Below are 9,017 nucleotides of genomic sequence, written 5' to 3' on the forward strand. Positions count from 1 at the left end.
ATTCCTCCCATTCCTTCAAAGGGAGATGCAGGGACACTGGTCAGTGGTAACGAACTGGGAATGGATGCGACAGTAGCATGCCGGTCCCCTTCAGTCAGACGCAGGAATCTGGCCTTCCGCGTCCATCCTTTTCTTGTGGACTTCTGAGCTGAAATTTCCAAGCAGCTTCCCTGAAGCAGGCTGCCAACGCGCGCTGTAGTGCGGGGATCCAACTGGGGCCGAACACCACATGAGGCTGGGTTGTGAGGAGAGCAGGGGTTTTCAAGCATCTCTGCCAGACACCACCTAATCAAGCCACGGGAATTTCCTCAGTCTGAAGGAAAACCCCCCCGGCAGTCCCGGGCCCCACCTGGCCGTTTCCTGTTCACGCCACACTGAGAGTCCTGCAACCGGGATTTTGCTTTCCTTTCTCTCTGCCAAGTATCCTCCAAAGGATGATTAACAAAACACCCCTGTTTGCTTTGGTCCGCTGCCCATCCAACCCTGCAACCTAGAAATCAAGCCGCTTTCAGGAAAATGAACCTTAACCAGTGGTTTGCCTGTCACCTAGCACGCACAATGAGACACCAGGCCTGGAATGGGATTAGCACCCAACAGTGGCACAGTCTTGAAGCTGGCTCGCCTGAAGACTGAGAGAACAGCGAGCCTCCTGGTCCTGCTTTGGCTAGGTTTGTTACAGAATTTGGGGGCCACAGTCCGTACTTCAAGAATCCAAGTTCAGCCACCTATCCTTAAGAACGCAATTAGAACAGCCAAATTAATAGTAAAAGGCTGAAAAGGGAGATTTATTCAATGTAGTCACATTGGGAAGAGGGGCCTCAGGTCCATTTTGGGGGTCCTGAAATTATATTAAAGTTTAAATAAAAGGCTAGGGGTGTACATATCTAGGCAGTTCAGTGTAGTCCTGCCTACCATCGACCCCCAACATGTCTGGGCTTCGGTCTCATTCTGTGTAATGGCCTGACAGATTGTTAGAATTGTGTGGAATCTCTAGGATAAAAGCCCCACCTCTCTGCCCCTTGTCTCTTTCCTGAGGAAATTCCCATCTTGCAGATCCTTTGTTTCAAGACTCTGATGCTCAGACGGAGAGACGCATCATTTCAGCCACGCTGGTTACAGGCTGACCTCCCTCCCGCCTCGCGACTCCCACATGGCCCCTCTCCATCCCCACACTCGCTGCCCTGCCGACTCTCTAAGATAGCCATTCCTCCCCTCTCCATCTTCCTGGCAGCCGCGGGGTGCAGGACCGCCACTCCGTTGCTCCCACTCCGGGCTCGCGTTTGTTTCTGCTCCCCCTGCTCTTCCTTCAGAGTAATGTGGAGGCTTTAGTTTGGTTGATACATTTTTTTCCCCTTGAGATATAACTCACAGACCATAATCATCGTCATAAAAATGTGCCAATGGCAGTTCACTGTGGTGGTTCGCACTTGCGATCCCAGCACTTGGAGGCTAAGGCAAGGGGATAGCCATAAGTTTGAGGCCAGCCTAGGATACACAGTAAGACCCTGCCTCAAACAACAACAACAAAAACAACAACAAAAACATTTTAAAGATTTATTTATTTATATACAGTGTTCTGCCTGAATGTATGCTTGTGGCCAGAAGAGGGCACCAGATTACACTACAGATGGTTGTGAGCCACCACATGGTTGCTGGGAACTGAACTCAGAACCTCTGTAAGTACATCCAGTGTTTTTAACTTCGGAGCCATCCCTCCGGACCACAGAAACAAAATTTTAAAGTAACAATTAAATTTAGTGGCTTCAGTGCCATTAAATTTGAACAGCCACTGTTCCTTGTCTCATTGTGAGACCTGAACCCTTGGTTTTGTTCTTTTGAGACAAGGTCTCTAACCCATGTGGATCTCCAACTTACTTCGTGACTTTGAACTTCTCGTCCCCCTGTCTCCACCTTCCTTGCTGGGTTTGCAGGAGTGCAGCACCACGCCAGGATTCTGTAGCGCTGAGGACTGGCCCCAGAGCCTCATGTCTGCTAGGCAATCGCTGTAATGAATGCTGTTTAGTTTTTATTGCCCATGTTTCCCTCAAACCCAGCCCTGGCCACCACTAGTTTCTGTGTCTGTGCTTCCTATTATAGATATTTATGTGCATGGATTCATGGAACTCCTGACCCTTTGTTTTTTATTTCTATATTTTAAGATTTATGTGTGTGTTTTGCTGCATGTATGTGTACCATGTGTGTGTGTGTGTGTGTGTGTGTGTGCGTGCGTGCGTGCGTGCGTGCGTGCGTGCGTGCCTGCCTGCCTGCCTGCCTGCCTGCCTGGTGCTCAAGGAGGTCAAAGATGTCAGTTATCTTCTATATCTGGAGTTACAGATGGATGTGAACCACCATGTCAATTCTGCCAATCAAATGTGGAGCTTTCTGCAAGAGCAAACGTTCTCAACCTTTGGAGCCATCTCTCCAGCCTCATTTATTTTTGTTGTTGTTGTTGCTTATGTGTGACACATATGTGGGTGCTAGAGGGAGCTGTCAGTCCCCTAGAGCTAAAGGTAAACCGGTTATGAGCCACTTGACATAGGTGCTGAGAACTGAGTGTGCTTTAAACTGCAGCTGCATCTCTCCAGCCCCCATGTGGCCCTTGGTGACAGACTTCCTTCTCTCAGTGTGTGCCCAGGGCTCATCCTCAGAGCACGAGTCAGTTGTTCCCACAGTTGTGTTGGCCAAGCAATACCCCACTGCTGTGGTTCCGGCATTGCTCCACCGTCTCTTTATCGGCTGGTTCACATTTGGGTGTTTCCATCTCTGGGATACCGTGAAGGGATGGTTCTTCTCTGAACTCTGCTCTGCGTGGGTATGTGGTTTCAGAACGATTAGCAGAATGGCTGGCGTATATGCTAACTACACTTTTTGAGGAATCAGCAGAGTGTCTTCCAGAGCGAATAACCTTATTTCTTAAACAAAATATGAATGCATTCTCATCATAAGAAAAATGGCATTGCAGTAAAATGCACATGACCATTCAGCCACTCTCCTCTCTTTTCCCAGTGGCACCTTTCACTTTGTTACACATTAACACGTACCTGCAAGTGTACCTGCATGCATTACTCTATGCATCTTAATCTACATGACATTGACTATATACCACATTCAGGATGCCAGAAACAGGGAAGCCAGATCTCACGGCCCTAGTTGAGAGTCTAAGACAAAAGGATTTAAAGTTCAAGGCCATCCTGGGCTACATAATAAGACCCTGTCTTATAACAATCAAAGCAGGGGTTTGCTCAGTAGTAGAGGACTTTGCACATGAAGACTTTATCATCAATGCCAGAGGGGGGAAAAAACAGTAGAAAGGAAGGAAGCAAAAACAGAGAAAGGAAGAGGTGAAGGGGAGAGATATGTTAGTCCTTGTAAGCACCGTGCACACTTTTGGAACATCTGCTTAGCTGTTTTATTAGGTTCTTATACTTCTATCTCCCTACCAAACCTTATTCCACCCTGATCCCTTCCAACCTGCCGAAACTAAGTAGGAGAGAAAGAAGGCTAGAGGGGGAAAGAGGCAGAAACCTCTTTAGACTACTTCCTGCTGACTAAGGGTATTGGGTTTCTTGGGGCAAGTCTAATCTGCATCAGGATTCCTCCAACCTCTTCTCATCTCTCTTTTTTTATATAAATAATTTTTTAAGATTTATATATTATTATATCTAAGTACACTGTAGCTGTCTTCAGATGCACCAGAAGAGGGTGTCAGATCTCATTACAGATGGTTGTGAGCCACCATGTGGTTGCTGGGATTTGAACCCAGGACCTTCAGAAGAGCAGTCGGTGCTCTTAACCACTGAGCCATCTCTCCAGCCCCCTCATCTCTTACAAACTGCAACAGCAGGAATGGGGAGGAGCAGGGGGAACACAGGGAGAGAAGCAGAGGGAAGAGGAGCAGAGGAAGGAGAGCAGGGGAAGCAGCAGGGGGAGCAGTAGGGGGAGGAGCAGAGAGAAGAGGAGCAGGGGGAGCAGCAGGGGGAGGAGCAGGGGGAGGAGCAGAGGGAAGAGAAGCAGAGGAAGCAGCAGGGGGAGGAGCCGAGGGAAGAGGAGCAGGGGGAGCAGCAGGGGGAGGAGCAGAGGGAAGAGGAGCAGGGGAAGCAGCAGGGGGAGGAGCAGAGGGAGGAGCAGAGGGAAGAGGAGCAGAGGAAGCAGCAGGGGGAGGAGCCGAGGGAAGAGGAGCAGGGGAAGCAGCAGGGGGAGGAGCAGAGGGAAGAGGAGCAGAGGAAGCAGCAGGGGGAGGAGCCGAGGGAAGAGGAGCAGGGGAAGCAGCAGGGGGAGGAGCCGAGGGAAGAGGAGCAGGGGAAGCAGAAGGGGGAACAGCAGCCTCCTCAGGCCCTCTCAGGGTGCTCCCATTTACACCCCCTCCAGAGTCCCCAGAATTAATTTTTTTGCAGCTGGCAAAAACAGGCCCCTGCTAGAGCTATAGGCAAATCACAATCACCTGCTGTGAGCAGCCTCTCATCTCACACCTGGAGTTAAAGCAAAAGCACATTCTCATAACATAACTGGGTCTTTAGAGAAACCAAAATTCTCACTACAAACACTGTAGGAAACTGCAGTTATATCAACAGCATTTGCCTTCTGGTGAGCATAACCAGTTTGTTCCCAAGTGCATTCCTGTCACAAGAGCCTCTTCTGGAACATTCTGGCAGATATTCTTACGCATGCTCTCATTTGCTTTACCCTCATAACCTCCTCACCATAGCAACTCTCCAGATCTGCTAGGCCACAGTGCGTGCTAAATTTGTGTTGCATTGGGTAAGGTTTACAAGTTTTTCTTTGTTCCATTAATGTCCTTTCTAACTTTTATTTATTATCAGAGTGTGTGTGTGGGGGGGGGTCATGTGCCATGGTAGACATTTGAAAGTCTGAGGACAACTTTCATGAGTCAGTTCTTTCCTTCCACCATGGAATTGGGGATCAATCTCAGGTCATCAGGCTTCAAGGCAAGGGCTCTTACCCACTCCACCTTACTGGCTCGGCTTCCATTTTCTTTTTCTTTTCTTTTTTTTTAAAGATTTATTTATTTATTATATGTAAGTACACTGTAGCTGACTTCAGACACTCCAGAAGAGGGCGTCAGATCTTGTTACAGATGGTTGTGAGCCACCATGTGGTTGCTGGGATTTGAACTCCAGACCTTCGGAAGAGCAGTCGGGTGCTCTTACCCACTGAGCCATCTCACCAGCCCGGCTTCCATTTTCTTAAGAAATACTTTTACTGTGAAGGAGGAAGAGGAAGAAGATGAGGAGGAGGAGGAGGAAGAGAAGGAGAAGGAAGAAGAGGAAGAAGGAAGAAGAAGGAGAAGAAGAAGAAGAAGAAGGAGAAGGAGAAGGAGAAGGAGGAGAAGGAGAAGAAGAAGAAGAAGAAGAAGAAGAAGAAGAAGAAGAAGAAGAAGAAGAGGAGGAGGAGGAGGAGGAGGAGGAGGAGGAGGAGGAGGAGGAGGAGGTGGATGGGGGAGGGGGAGAACAACAACAACAACAACAGGAGAAAAAAAGAACTCGAAAGGAAACATAGAAATCCAGAAGAAAATACTCACAAGCAGCCCTGAATGTGGTAGTGTATCCGGTAATGCCAGCACTTACGAAAGCTGAGGCTTGAAGCCATTTTAAGTCATTACATCACCTTCTGGTTTAAACTGTTAACATTAAAACCAAACAAACAAAACCAACAGCAACAAAACCTAACAGCTGGGCAGTGGTGGTACATGCCTTTAACACCAGCACTTGGGAGGCAGAGACAGGTAGCTCTCTGTGAGTTCAAGACCAGCCTGGTCTACAGAGCAAGTTCCAGAACAATCAGGGCTACACAGAGAAAACCTGTCTTGAAGAACCACAAAACAACAAAGAACATTATATCATCTTCAGATCTGCTCTCCAGTGATGACATCATTAGAGGTACCAGGTCTCTGCTGTAGCCAAGCAAGACAGATCATTTTTCTTCCTGTAAACTATCAATTAAAAAGGCAGCCTGAAACCAAACAAGCTATAAGCTCATTTCCATTCCCCCTTTTCCAGGCAGCTAAAGCTTCATTCAGTCTCACATTCCCACTGAACCAAACTTGAGCCTTTGTTTCACAGTTGAGAAGCCTCAGAAAGAAAAGCCAGTGTTTCGATGGCAGGGTTTCTGTCTGAAAGAAATGGAGTGGCTGGAATTAACCACCTCTACCCCACCTCCACACTGACTAACCAAGGCCCTGAGATGTTGACCCCTCTCCCCAGGACCAGCAGGCTACAGTATCTTGGGTCTCAGGCCAGACCCCTCACTCGGCCACTGAAAGTATGTATCTTTATTTTGTTTCAAGCTTACTGAACTATGATTGACAGGCAAAAAGTTTATGTTACACAATGTGATGTTTTGGAATGTGGATATATCAAGCCAATTAGCATCTCTCTTGTTTCTCACAGTTGCCAGTTTGTGGTTGGGATGGGAAGATGGAGGATCTTGGAAAGCCCCAATCACACAGTCCCCCCATTACTGACTGTAGTCTCCTGCTGGGCATCAGCCTTCCAGAGACTTCTTGCTTGGGAGTTACTCTGCTCAGCCTAGCTTATTTCACTTAGCATGCGAATGGATTCCTCCTTTCCCAAGGCTGAATAACATTCCATCCCCTTCACATTTAGTTCATCCACTCACCTGTTACCTGGGCATTGAAGTTGTCCCTGGACTTTGGCTACTATGAATGGTGCTGTTGTAAGCATGGCAATGGGGGTGGGGAGTGGGGCTTGGGCTTACTGGATACTCGCAGTAAATGAGGAGGATGGGGGGAAATGCACGCAGGCCCCACAGAACTGCTGGACCACGGGGCGGCTTTACTGTCCACCCTTTGAGGACCCCCACACTATTTACACCCCAGTGACAATGACTAAGATTCTCATTTCTTTACGCCCTCATAAACTCCCCTCCCTCGATGTCTTTGATAATGGCCATCTTTAATTGGTTTCGTGGTTTCGGTTTGCATCTTCCTGTCATTAGTGAAGTTTAAACTTTTCTTCAAATCCCTGTGGGCCATTTGTAGGTTGCTGTGGGGTGAATGTGGTTTGTCCTTCCAACACTCATAAGAAATAGATTGGCATCTGGAGGTGGGGGCCTTGTGGGAGATGCTAGGCCATGGGGGTTAGGAATGAATTAATGCCTCCCTTGGGAGGTAGATTGGTTCTCATAAGAGTCTGTCCCCACTTGTAGACTGTGTAGCAAGCTAGGGCGTTTAGTAGGCCAGCTAGACTCAGTGCATTTTTGACTTACAGTGTTTTTAACCCAGTCTGGGTTACTGGGTGAAAGCCTCATCCCAGTGAAGGAGCGTCTCGAGGGGAACACATCAGCTCTGGCTTGGGTGGCCCGGTCCTCTGTCTGTTCTCTCCCTCTTCCTTCTACTGTAACCTGCTTCGTTTTACTTCTGTTTTTGAGACAAGCGCTCACTGCACGGCCTAGGCTTGCCTCAAGCTCACAACCCTCCCACTGTAGCCTTGTTGGTGTCCCTGGTATGAGTCACCACGACAACGACAACGACTGGCTTCAACTGAGACTTTGTTACTTCTCTTTCAGAGGTTTCCTGAGATGTCTGGGAAGTCTCGGACATGTGTTCAGATGTAAGACTAAAGCGTTCATAAGCCACCTCAGCGCTAAGCCCTGTGAAGCAAGGCGGAGGACTTCAGGAGAGCCGGCTAGGCAGTCTCTGGGAATGCTGACTAGATGTCAGCATCTTTAGATCTTCTCTTTTGGACTGCTTGGGTTCTAGAAAATACTCTTTCAGTCTTCTACTCAGGGTTATAATTACAGCCAGACATCCAAGTCTTTTTTATAAAGGTTTATTTTATTTTATCTATATTAGTGTTTTGATTACATGGATGTACTGTGTGTGTGTGTGTAGTTGCAAATGACAATAAATGACAGTTGTGTCACCATGAGGGTGGTAGGTATCAAGCACAGGTCCTCGGCAAGAGCAGCAAATGCTCTTAACTGCTGATCCATCTCTTCAGCCCTTAGACTGGACATCTCAGCCTGAAGAAGGTGGAAGAAAAGTGACTGAGCCCCAGCAGTCAATATATAAGTTCACCAATTTGACGACTTTATATAGGTTCCGTCCCTCCTCTTCCTCCTTTATTCCTTCATTTATTCATTCACGTATTAGAGTCAAGTAAAGAGTTGGGCACTTTTGAAACAAGATCTTGTTAAGTATCCCTGACTGACCTGGTACCCATTATGTACCCCAGACTCTCTTTGAACTTATAGCAATCCTCCTGCCTCAGCTTCTCAAATCCTAAGATTATAGGCATAAACCCTGACTTATACGCATGTTCTGTGTCCAACTAGAACCTTCCAAACCAACAACCTTCTGTTTTAGCCTCTCAGATGAGCCATGCTGCTCCAGTCTTCCACGGAGCAGCCCTCCCCATTTCTTTCTTTCTTTCTTTCTTCTTTTCTTTCTTTCTTTCTTCTTTTCTTTCTTTCTTTCTTTCTTTCTTTCTTTCTTTCTTTCTTTCTTTCTTTTTACCTTCTGTGGTTCCTGGTGGACAGGCTTTTGAACTTCTGCATTACTCTCCCATTCGATCTATTTCTTTTAAGATTTATTTTTATTATTGTATATTATTAATATAATGTATAATATTATTATATTGTAGTTGACTTCAGACACACCAGAGGAGGGCATCAGATCTCATTATGGGTGGTTGTGAACCACCATGTGGTTGCTGGGACTTGAACTCGGGACCTTTGGAAGAGCAGTCAGTGCTCTTACCCATTGAGCCATCTCATCAGCCCTCGATCTATTTTTTTATCTCCTAGTAACTCCACAGGACAATCTAGGTGATTCCAGCTGTGACCCTCGGTTCCTCACATCAACTGATCAGATATATATACGTGTGTGTGTGTATGTATGTATGTATGTATGTATATATATATATATATATATATGATATATATATATGTATATATATATGTGTGTGTGGATTATATATATACATATATATGTGTGTGTGTATGGGGATATATATATACATATACATATATACATATAT

This window comes from Mus musculus, chromosome 1, assembly GCF_000001635.26.
Source record: "Mus musculus strain C57BL/6J chromosome 1, GRCm38.p6 C57BL/6J".
Classification (NCBI taxonomy): Eukaryota; Metazoa; Chordata; class Mammalia; order Rodentia; family Muridae; genus Mus; species Mus musculus.